Below are 13,198 nucleotides of genomic sequence, written 5' to 3' on the forward strand. Positions count from 1 at the left end.
GTTCAAGAGTCTAATACCCCACTCTGGAATTTTGAATGCCTGCAATAATAGATATGGATTTTTACTAAATAATTATAAAATGTTTCCCAGATCATCATTGTCTTTCCTAATAATTATTTAAACCTATCAGTTATTTAAGTTTAGACCACTGTGTAAAAATTTGCCCTTTTATCAAGTAATCTACAAGTTTTTTCTTTTTATCTGAAGGTCACTAACATCTTACTGAGCAGAGCTACAGTTTAACAGGAATTTCCCCTTCAATGGCAGATCTTTAGATACCTCCCAGGATGCAATATGTAAAAGTACTGGACAGGAAGGAAACAATGCCCATCCCTCTCTTCCAGTGCCTGAGATTAGAAGTGAAGCACAGAAAATTAATTTCCTGAACATGAATTTCCTCTAGGTTCTCACAGCCCGTACTCCTGGAAGAAGCTTCTCACTGAGTCATAAAGCAGTAACTCTGGCTTGAGGTTTCCTAATAATGTGCAAATAGTCTGCCAAAACTCTGGGGTCTCCTTCCCCAAAATAGCACTGACTACTCCCAAATGATCAATAGCAGAAGACATAATCCAAACAGCAGAGTACCTGGAGACCTTATTAGTCAGGCAGCTCACTTCCTAATCCCAAGATTAATGTTTGGGAGCAGAGAGTTCCCTTGGTTACTAGGAGGAATCTCTGGGGTAAAAAGTTTGATTTCAAGTTCTGTTAGGGCTGGCCATGGTCCGCTAAGATACACATCATGCTGTCTGTCCATTTCTCTGGTGCCTAAGGAGAGTGGCTCAAGATCTTGTGGAATGACTCTTTGTAAGAGGCAGAAGAGAAACAATAATTGCCAAGTAGGGTTTGAGCATGAATCCCTCCTGCCTCTCCCACACATGGCTGATGTTCAGATACTCTGACACTTGAAGTCAGATTAAAATCGTAGGGTAGAATCATCAATCCAGTCCTTGAATTATGTTGTAAGGAGTTTAACAAACTGACCTTTCTCAGCTTTGCTCTGCTCACCATATATGCTATGTTATTTAGGAGCCCCTAAGTCAGTACCACCAGGGCCTCAGCCTTGCCAGGTCATCTTTCATATACTTACCAAAAAATTCATTATATCACATCATTATATCATCACTCAATGGTGAATAAACAGAGGCCCAGATTAAAAAGTGTCTATCCAAACAGTAATCAAGTCAGTGGCCAATATGGAAACTGAAAACTGGGTAAACAGAATTGCTAGTCCGACACTTTTTTCACCGTAACCAAGGTATCTTTTTAGATTGCTATTACTAGTAGGGCCACCATACAATTTCAAATTAAATTCTATCTAGCCACTATTTATTGAGAATTATTTTGTGTTTAAAAATAAAATAAAAATAAAAAAATTCATAGTCCACCTAGATGTACATGAGTGTTGATAACCTTCAAATACATAAAAGCTAACATTGAATTGTCACATATTTTTAGCACTTGAATCATTTTCTTTGCATTGGTCTCACATCTCTAATGACTGAGAGTACCTTTAGACAGAGATTCTCATTCATCTATTGTTCTCTGACAGTACCTACAGCTACTACCACTAATAAAAATAATTGCTAATACTTTTTATACGTGCTTACTATATGCTTCATGGGAAATAGATGGAAAAACAGTGGAAACAGTGTCAGACTTTATTTTTTGGGGCTCCAAAATCACTGCAGATGCTGATTGCAGCCATGAAATTAAAAGACTCTTACTCCTTGGAAGGAAAGTTATGACCAACCTAGATAGTATATTAAAAAGCAGAGACATTACTTTGCCAACAAAGGTCCGTCTAGTCAAGGCTATGGTTTTTCCCGTGGTCATGTATGGATGTGAGAGTTGGACTGTGAAGAAAGCTGATCACCAAAGAATTGATGCTTTTGAACTGTGGTGTTGGAGAAGACTCTTGAGAGTCCCTTGGACTGCAAGGAGATCCAACCAGTCCATTCTAAAGGAGATCAATCCTGGGTGTTCACTGGAAGGACTGATGCTAAAGCTGAAACTGCAATACTTTGGCCACCTCATGAGACGAGTTGACTCACTGGAAAAGACTCTGATGCTGGGAAAGGTTGGGGGCGGGAGGAGAAGGGGACGACAGAGAATGAGATGGCTGGATGGCATCACCGACTCGATGGACATGAGTTTGAGTGAACTCCGGGAGTTGGTGATGGACAGGGAGGCCTGGTGTGCTGTGATTCATGGGGTCGCGGAGAGTCGGACACGACTGAGCGACTGAACTGAACTGAACTGAACTGAACTAAATGCTAGGCACTAGAAGGAGATCAATCCTGGGTGTTCATTGGAAGGACTGAGGCTAAAGCTGAAACTCCAATACTTTGGCCACCTCATGCGAAGAGTCGGTCACGACTGAGCGACTGAACTGAACTGAGACTCTGCAATGTACATATATTAATTTAATCTTAACAATAAATATATAAGGTAACATAATTATATTTGCTTTCAGAATTTAAAACCAGCACAAAGACATTATGTAACTTTTCTATGATACTGGGGTGATAAATGGGAAACCAGAACTTAAATTCCCAAAATCCAGCTTCAGAAGTCACACCAGCATAATTCTGGACACAAAATAATTCTCAATAAACAGTGGCTAGATACAGTTTAATTTGAAGTTGTATGGGGGCCCTACTAGTGATAGCAGTCTAAAAAGACACCTTGGTTACAGTGAAAACAGTGTCAGACTAGCAATTCTGTTTACCCAGGTTTCAGTTTCCATATCGGCCACTGACTCGATCACTCTTTGGATAGACACTTTTCTTATCTGGGCCTCTGTTTATTCACCACTGAATGATGATATAGTGATGTGATGATGATGACAATCATATCTAACCAGATGACAGCTCTCCATCTGCATCCTTCATATTGTTTTATATAACCTCACAGTATATATATACACATATATATGTGTATGTACACAGTATATATAACCTCACAAGATAAAGTAGTTACATATGTGAACACTATTATCCCCATTGTACAAATGGAACAGCTAAGACTAAGAGAACTGATTAATAAGTGACCATTATGTGGGTTCTTTCCACCCTGCTACTCTTCATATTCTTGCAGAATTGAGGAAAGAACTAGTTCTCCTCTTTCCCTGGAATGATATTGTAATGACTATATGATGTAGATATAGCTTCTAAGTCAGTGAAAAGTGGAGGAGTCAAGATTCCAGAAAGAAAAGATATATGGAAATGTTAGCCTCATACCCACTTCTCTGCAGTTTCCTTGTGAAGCCGTAACTTAATGTCTGTCATCTTCGGTCAAAAGACTAAAAACTGAGCAGAGCATCTAGCAGTATCCATATGCTGGAGGTCTATAACTTAGGCAAAAGGGTAAAATGGAAATAAAATCACCCTTACAAAGAATGAAACCAGTTCAATTTTACTTAATCCTTACATGTGTTAATTTGCTCTTACCTTTAGACTAACTATCCAACAGGAGGTAAAATAAAATATTTTCTAGAGGAGGACAATATAATGTAAAGTTTCCATTTATTTCTACAGTTTACATATTTTAAAATTTAGAACGGGGGCAGGCAAGCTACAGCCTACTTACCCATGAGCCAACCAGTGGTTTTTACATAGCCTGCAGGCTGTATCATGATTTTTACATCTGAAAATGATACAGAGTACCCAGGATGTGATAAAAATACACCAAACATACCAGGAGAAAAGACTGAAAAGCTAAAGAGCAAGAAAATTAAAAAAAAAAAAAAGCACTTGACAGAAACAGACCCATAAAAATCACTGTATTAAAATTATCAGACACAACTTTAATATAAATAAATAATAGCAGATGCATCTAAGGTGACCCTCAGTGAGTCACACCCATGTATAATCCTCTCTCCTTGAATGTGGGCAGAACTGTGACTTGCCTCTATGAAACAGAATAAAACATAGGTGATGGATGTCACACTCATGTCACACTCATCTTTAAAAATTCACCTTAGCAAAAAGGAACAAGAGATCTTCTCTTGCTGGCTCTGAAGAAGTAAGCTGTCAAATTTTGAAAGAGCTTATTGGCAAAGAATGTGGCCAACCTCTAGGAACAGAGCAATCTCAGTTGGCAGCTGCTCAGAAAGCACAACCTCAGTCCTATAACCAGAAGGAATAAATTCTGCCAACAGCTATATGAGCTTGGAAGAGCACATGAGGCTTATGGAACCCAGTCAAAAGATTAAGCATATGTGTAATTGAAGTTCCACACAGATAGAAGAGATAGAAGGTATCAATAGCAATATATGAAGAAATAATAGCCAAATGTTTTCAAAACCTGAGGAAAACATCAGATGCAGATTTGAAAATCACTTTGAACCAGACACAGGATATACACACAAAATGCATGTAGGAATAGCATGTAAAAAAACTGAAAAATAAAGATAAAAAGTTTTTAAAATAGCTAGAGGAAAAAAAGATACATTATTTCAAAGAATAATAATAAGACTATTCAATGACTTCTCAGTAGCAATAATGGAAAACACAAATCAATGGAATAGCACCTTAAAGGTGCTAAAATAAAATAGCTGCCAAACTAGAACTCTATACTCAGAGAAAATCTCTCATTAAAAAATTTCTAAAAAATATATTTTTAGATGGAAAAAAGTGAGAGAATTCACAATCAGACTTACATTAAGGAAATATAAAAAGAGTTCTTCAGGTAGGAGGAAAATCCATCTTAGATGGAAACAAAAATGAAAAATAACTAAAATGAATTTAAAATTTATAGAAAAGACAAATGCATGGGCAAGTATAAGTTGATACTGTACTTAATACTGTACAATAATGAATTAATGTATTATTAACTTTTACATATATATAGAATTAAACTATACAACAGCAACATGAAAATGATATTAAATTCAGACTTCATATAGTCTTTTCAGTGTCCTTGAAATGTAATTCTAAAATAACCACTTTACTGTTGTTGTTTAGTTACTAAAATATGTCTGACTCTTTTGAAATCCTAAGATATGTAGCCCACCAGGCTCCTCTGTCCATGAGATTTCCCAGGCAAGAATACTGGAATGGGTTGCCATTTCATTCTCAAGGGAATCTTCCTGAATCAGGGAAGATTGAACCTGGGTACCCTGCATTTCTGAAAGAGATGGGAATACCAGACCACCTGACCTGCCTCTTGAGAAAACTGTATGCAGGTCAGGAAGCAACAGTTAGAACTGGACATGGAACAACAGACTGGTTTCAAATGGGAAAAGGGGTACGTCAAGGTTGTATATTGTCACCCTGCTTATTTAACTTCTATGCAGAGTACATCATGAGGAACGCTGGGCTGGAAGAAGCACAGGCTGGAATCAAGATTGCCGGGAGAAATATCAATAACCTCAGATATGCAGATGACACTACCCTTATGGCAGAAAGTGAAGAGGAACTAAAGAGGCTCTTGAGGAAAGTGAAAGAGGAGAGTGAAAAGGTTGGCTTGAAGCTCAACATTCAGAAAACAAAGATCATGGCATATTGTCCCATCATTTCATGGGAAATAGATGGGGAAACAGTGGAAACAGTGGCTGAATTTATTTTTCGGGGTCTCCAAAAAAACTGCAGATGGTTATTGCAACCATGAAATTAAAAGATACTTACTCCTTGGAATGAAAGTTATGATCAACCTAGACAGCATATTGAAAAGCAGAGACATTTCTTTGTCCACAAAGGTCTGTCTAGTCAAGGCTATGGATTTTCCAGTAGTCATGTGTGGATGTGAGAGTTGGACTATAAAGAAAGCTGAGCACTGAAGAATTGATACTTTTGAACTGTGGTGTTGGAGAAGACTCTTGAGAGTCCCTTGGACTGCAAGGAGATCCAACCAGTCCATTCTAAAGGAGATCAGTCCTGGGGGTTCATTGGAAGGACTGATTTTGAAGTTTAAACTCCAAATACTTTGGCCACCTGATGCGAAGAGTTGACTCATTGGAAAAGTCCCTGATGCTGGGAGGGATTGGGGGCAGGAGGAGAAGGGGATGACAAAGGATGAGATGGTTGGATGGCATCACCGACTCAATGGACATGGGTTTGGGTAAACTCCTGCAGTTGGTGATGGGCAGGGAGGCCTGGCGTACTGCAGTTCATGGGGTTGCTAAGAGTCAGACACAACTGAGCAACTGAACTGAATCCTGCATTGCAGGCAGATTCTTAACCACTGAGCCACCAGTAAAGTCCAAAATAACCATTAAAATTATGTAAAAGTAGCAAATGAAAAAGGAAAGAAATAATTTAAAAAATTCTTAATCACTCACTCCCTCCAAAAAAAAAAAATAAGAGAAAAGGTACACACACAAAAAATGGGAAGAATACAAATCCTAAACTTGTTATTTAAACCCAAATATATCAGTTCAGTTCAGTCTATCAGTTGTGTCTGACTCTTTGCAACCCCATGAATCACAGTATGCCAGGCCTCCCTGTCCATCACCAACTCCCGGAGTTCACTCAAACTCACTTCCATCGAGTCGGTGATGCCATCCAGCCATCTCATTCCATGTCTTCCCTTTCTCCTCCTGCCCCCAATCCCTCCCATCATCAGAGACTTTGCTAGTGAGTCGACTCTTCGCATGAGGTGACCAAAGAATTGGAGTTTCAGCTTTAGCATCAGTCCTTCCAATGAACACCCAGGATTGAGCTCCTTTAGGATGGACTGGTTGGATCTCCTTGTAGTCCAAGGGACTCTCAAGAATCTTCTCCAGCACCACAGTTCAAAAGCATCAGTTCTTCGGCGATCAGCTTTCTTCACAGTCCAACTCTCACATCCATACATGACCACTGGAAAAACCATAGCCTTAACCAGATGGACCTCTGTTGGCAAAGTACTGTCTCTGCTTTTTAATATTCTGTCTAGGTTGGTCATAACTTTTCTTCCAAGGAGTAAGCATCTTTTAATTTCATGGTTGAAATCAGCATCCGCAGTGATCTTGAAGCCCAAAATAATAAAGTCTGACACTGTTTCCACTGTTTCTCCATCTATTTCCCAGGAAGTGATGGGACCAGATGCCATGATCTTAGTTTTCTGAATGTTGAGCTTCAAGCCAACCTTTTCACTCTCCTCTTTCACTTTCATCAAGAGGCTTTTGAGTTCCTCTTCACTTTCTGCCATAAGGGTGGTGTCATCTACATATCTGAGGTTATTGATATTTCTCCAGGCAATCTTGATTCCAGCTTGTGCTTCTTCCAACCCAGCGTTCCTCATGATGTACTTTGCATAGAAGTTAAATAAGCAAGGTGACAATATACAGCCTTGACGTACTCCTTTTCCTATTTGGAACCAGTCCATTGTTCCATGTCCTGTTCTAACTGTTGCTTCCTGACCTGCATACAGGTTTCTCAAGAGGCAGGTCAGGTGGTCTGGTATGCCCATCTCTTTCAGAATTTTCCACAGTTTATTGTGATCTACACAGTCAAAGGCTTTGGTATAGTCAATGAAGCAGAAATAGATGTTTTTCTGGAACTCTCTTGATTTCTCCATGATCCAGCGGATGTTGGCAATTTGATCTCTGGTGCCTCTGCCTTTTCTAAAGCCAGCTTGAACATCTGGAAGTTCACGGTTCATGTATTGCTGAAGCCTGGCTTGGAGAATTTTGAGCATGACTTTACTAGTGTGTGAGATGAGTGCAATTGTGCGGTAGTTTGAGCATTCTATGGCATTGCCTTTCTTTGGGATTGGAATGAAAACTGACCTTTCCAGTCCTGTGGCCACTGCTGAGTTTTCCAAATTTGTTGGCATATTGAGTGCAGCACTTTCACAGAATCATCTTTCAAGATTTGAAATAGCTCAACTGGAATTCCATCATCTCCACTAGCTTTGTTCATAGTGAAGCTTTCTAAGGCCCACTTGACTTCACATTCCAAGATGTCTGGCTCTAGGTGAGTGATCACACCATTGTGATTATCTTGGTCATGAAGATCTTTTTTGTACAGTTTTTCTGTGTATTCTTGCCACCTCTTCTTAATATCTTCTGCTTCTGTTAGGTCCATACCATTTCTGTCCTTTATCGAGCCCATCTTTGCATGAAATGTGCCCTTGGTATCTCTAATTTTCTTGAAGAGATCTCTTGTTTTTCCCATTCTGTTGTTTTCCTCTATTTCTTTGCATTGATCACTGAGGAAGGCTTTCTTATCTCTCCTAGCTATTCTTTGGAACTCTGCATTCAGATACTTATATCTTTCCTTTTCTCCTTTGCTTTTCACTTCTCTTCTTTTCATAGCTATTTGTAAGCCCTCCACAGACAGCCATTTTGCTTTTTTGCATTTCTTTTTCATGGGGATGGCCTTGGTCCCAGTCTCCTATACAATGTCACGAACTTCCATCTATAGTTCATCAGGCACTCTATCTCTCAGATCTAGTCCCTTAAATCTATTTCTCATTTCCACTGTATAATCATAAGGGATTTGATTTAGGTCATATCTGAATGGTCTAGTGGTTTTCCTTACTTTCTTCAATTTAAGTCTGAATTTGGCAATAAGGAGTTCATGATCTGAGCCACAGTCAGCTCCTGGTCTTGTTTTTGCTAACTGTATACAGCTTCTCCATCTTTGACTGCAAAGAATATAATCAATGTGATTTTGGTGTTGACCATCTGGTGATGTCCATGTGTAGAGTCTTCTCTTGTGTTGTTGAAAGAGGGTGTTATTAAATTTAAAGTTTTAATTTCATTAAATATAAAATAATAATCCCATTAGTAGACATAAATTGATAGATTGAGTAGGAAAATAAATTTTGTAATAATCCCATTAAGTTGTTAATTTGCTCTCTCAGTCGTATCCGACTGTTTGCAACCCCGTGGACTGAAGCCTACCAGGTTCTCCATCCATGGGATTCTCTAGACAAGAATACTGGAGTGGGTTGCCGTTTCCTTCTCCAGGGGATCTTCCCGACCCAGAGATCGAACCCAGGTCTGCCGCATTGCAAGCAGACGCTTTAACCTCTGAGCCACCAGGGAAGCCCAATAATCCCATTAGTAGACATAAATTGATAAATTGAATAGGAAAATAATGTTTTGTTAATAAGGATTATATCTTAATTATCAGAATATAGAACAACTGAAAAAACAAAAAAATGAAAAATATATGTGATACAAGCAACATCTATTAGGAAATTATTGTTTTGTGTTAATATTAGCCAAAGAAGATTTCAATTTTTAAAAATTTTGGAGGCTTTTGTTGTCGTTGTTTGGGAACTTTTTTTGCCACACCACATGGCTTGTGAGTAGTTTCCTATCTACAGATCAAACCCACACTCCCTGCCATGGAACACAGTCTTAACCACTGGATTGCCAGGGAATTTCCTTGAGACTTCTTTTGTGGCCTGACACAGAGTCTAGAATTTATATAAATGTTAGCTAGGATAAGGTGACTGATGACAGTGTTGTTCAAGTATTCTATAGCCTTACATTTTCTCTGACCAGTTGTATTATAAATTATTGAAATTGAATTATTAAGTTCTCCAACTATAATTGTTGAATTGTCTATTTCTCCTTTTCATTCTGTCATTTTTGCTTCATGGGCTTTGGGACTCTATGGTCAAGTACATACACATGTATAATTTCATATCTTCCTAACACATTGACACTTTTATCATAATTGACCATATTTCTCTGTTTCTTGCAATATTCTTTATTGGAAAGTTTTATGCTGTTTGAAATCAGCATAGCCACTACAGCTCTCTTATGTCTTCTTTTTGCATTGTAGGACAATTTACAACCTCAGAGTATTTGTATCTTTGGCTCTACAGTGTATCTCCTATGAACAACACATGGCTGGATCTTGCTTTCTTAAATCCAATATGACCGTTTTCCCTTTGATCAGAGGACTTAATGCATTCACTTTTAATGCAGTTAATGATATAATTTTACTGTTTGTTTTCCATGTTGCATGTCTTTTTCATTCCTCTGTTTCCTTTTTACTGCCTTCTCTGTTCAGTTTTTTTTTTTTATTGTACCATATTAATCCCTCTGTTGATTTTATAGATAGATTTTTTAAATTAATTTATTTAAAGCAGTTTTTCTATGCATATTTAAATATCAAAGTCTAATGCAGGTTAATCCTGATTTGATTTCAATGACATATAACAATTTAACCTCAGTATAACTATTTCTTCCTCTCTCTCCTTTGTGCTATTATTATCATATATATTACAATTTTAGTATAATATTATAATTAAATAACTATTTTAAACAGTTTTCTGTGTTTTTTTTTAAAGAAACTAAAAGAAGAAAACAGAAATGCAGATATATAAACAGCACAAACCTACACACAGCCCTTTATAATTGCCTACATATGTTACATAGGTAGTGTTCTGGTTTTCTTCATTCTTCCCTGTTGAAATGATTTGGATATATCCATATAACATCAGTTCAGTTCAGTTCAGTCGCTCAGTCATGTCCGACTCTGCTCGACCCCATGAATCACAGCACGCCAGGCCTCCCTGTCCATCACCAACCCCCGGAGTACACTCAAACTCATGCCCACAGAGTCGGTGATGCCATCCAGCCATCTCATTCTCGGTCTTCCCCTTCTCCTCCCGCCCGCAACCTTTCCCAACATGAGAGTCTTTTCCAGTGAGTCAACTCGTCGCATGAGGTGGCCAAAGTATTGCAGTTTCAGCTTTAGCATCAGTCCCTCCAATGAACATCCAGGATTGATCTCCTTTAGAATGGACTGGTTGGATCTCCTTGCAGTCCAAGGGACTCTCAAGAGTCTTCTCCAACACCACAGTTCAAAAGCATCGATTCTTCGGCGATCAGCTTTCTTCACAGTCCAACTCTCACATCCATATATGACCACGGAAAAAACCATTGCCTTGACTAGACGGACCTTGGTTGGCAAAGTAATGTCTCTGCTTTTTAATATACTATCAAGGTTGGTCATAACTTTCCTTCCAAGGAGTAAGCATCTTTTAATTTCATGGCTGCAATCAGCATCTGCAGTGATTTTGGAGCCCAAAAAAATAAAGTCTGACACTCTTTCCACTGTTTCTCCATCTATTTCCCATGAAGTGATGGGACCAGATGCCATGATCTTTGTTTTCTGAATGTTGAGCTTCAAGCCAACCTTTTCACTCTCCTCTTTCACTTTCATCAAGAGGCTTTTGAGTTCCTCTTCACTTTCTGCCATAAGGGTGGTGTCATCTGCATATCTGAGGTTATTGATATTTCTCCAGGCAATCTTGATTCCAGCTTGTGCTTCTTCCAGCCCAGCGTTCCTCATGATGTACTCTGCATATAAGTTAAATAAGCAAGGTGACAATATACAACCTTGACGTACACCTTTTCCTATTTGGAACCAGTCTGTTGTTCCACGTCCAGTTCTAACTGTTGCTTCCTGACCTGCATACAGGTTTCTCAAGAGGCAGGTCAGGTGGTCTGGGATTCCCATCTCTTTCAGAATGTTCCACAGTTTATTGTGATCCACACAGTCAAAGGCTTTGGCATAGTCAATGAAGCAGAAATAGATGTTTTTCTGAAACTCTCTTGCTTTCTCCATGATCCAGCGGATGTTGGCAATTTGATCTCTGGTGCCTCTGCGTTTTCTAAAACCTGCTTGAACATCTGGGAGTTCACGGTTTACATACTGCTGAAGCCTGGCTTGGAGAATTTTGAGCATGACTTTACTAGCGTGTGAGATGAGTGCAATTGTGCGGTCGTTTGAGCATCCATATAACATATAACAAGGATATATGTTAAATTGTCATTTCCTTTCAGCTTGAAGAACTTCCTCTTGTATTTCTTGTATAGTAAGTCTGTTAGCAACAAAAAATGGCAATCTTTGTTTACTGAGTTCACCTTTATTTTTGTAGGATATTGTTTTTGAAGGATATTGTTGCTAGGCAGAGTTTTTTATTTAAAATGTACATGATGATTCACTATTCTCTGGCTGTTTTCAAGATTTTGTCTTTGTATTTGGCTTTCAGAAGTTTGACTCTGGAGTGCCCACATATAAGTCTCTCTGCATTTACCTTCAGTTCAATTCAGTCACTCAGTTGTGTCCAACTCCCTACGACCTCATGAATTGCAGCATCACCAGGCTTCCTTGTCCATCATCAACTCCTGGAGCCTACTCAAATCTATGTCCATCACGTTGCTTGCATTTACCTTACTCAAGAATTATTGAGCTTACTGAATCTATAATGTTTTCCATCAAATTTGAGCAGGTTTTAGTCATTATATAGTCAGATTTTTTTCTGCCCTTTTATTCCTGTTTTTTCAAAGAATCTCACTGTCTATGTTGGAAAGTTTGCTTTTTTTTCCCCTACAGTTTTCTGAGATTATTCATCTTTCTTTGTTTTTCTGTTGTTTAGATTGGATAGTTTTTATTGATTGATTTTCTGATCCTGCTCCTGCCATCTCAAATCTCTGGATCATCCTTTCAGTTATTATAGTCATCTCTAGAATTTGCATTTGCTTCTTTTTTTATTGCATTTATTTCTCTTTTGAGATTTACTAATTGTGGACACACTGCCCTGTTTTTCTTTTAATTCTTCAAACATTTGTTGTTTAGTCGCTGAGTCATGTCCAACTCTTTTGTGATCCCATGGACCACAGCCTGTCAGGCTCCTCTGTCCATGGAATTTTTCCAGGCAAGTATACTGGAGTGGGTTGCCATTTCCTTCTCCAGGGGATCTTCCTGACCTAGGGATCAAACCTGCGTCTCCTGCATTGTCAGGCAGATTCTTTACTGCTAAGCCACCAGGGAAGCCCATGTCCTTTAATTCCTTAAATATATTTATAAAGCATGTTCTCACCACTTTGAAGCCTTCCCTTTCTTCTTTTAAGAGCCTGCATCTCTTTTCCAGGGTGACTAAATATAAGAGATATATTTTAGGGAGAATACTGGATGTTATCTCTGAACTGACATTATCCCTTCCATAGCTAACACAACTTAATGTGAAAATCATGTTGTTGTTGTTCAGTTGCTAAGTCCTATCCAACTCTTTGTGACCCCATGAACTGCAACACACCAGGCTTCCCTGTCATTCACCATTTCCTGGAGCTTTTTCAAACTCATGTCCATTGAGTCAGTGATGCCATCCAATCATCCCATCCTCTGTTGCCCCCTTCCCCTCCTGCAGTCAATCTTTCCTTGTCAGGGTCTTTTCCAGTGAGTCAGTTCTTTGTGTCAGGTGGTCAAAGTATTGTAACTTCACCTTAAGCATCAGTCCGTCCAAT

This window comes from Moschus berezovskii, chromosome 4 (genome assembly GCF_049115385.1).
Source record: "Moschus berezovskii isolate FMDL1 chromosome 4, NW_MosBer_1.0, whole genome shotgun sequence".
Classification (NCBI taxonomy): Eukaryota; Metazoa; Chordata; class Mammalia; order Artiodactyla; family Moschidae; genus Moschus; species Moschus berezovskii.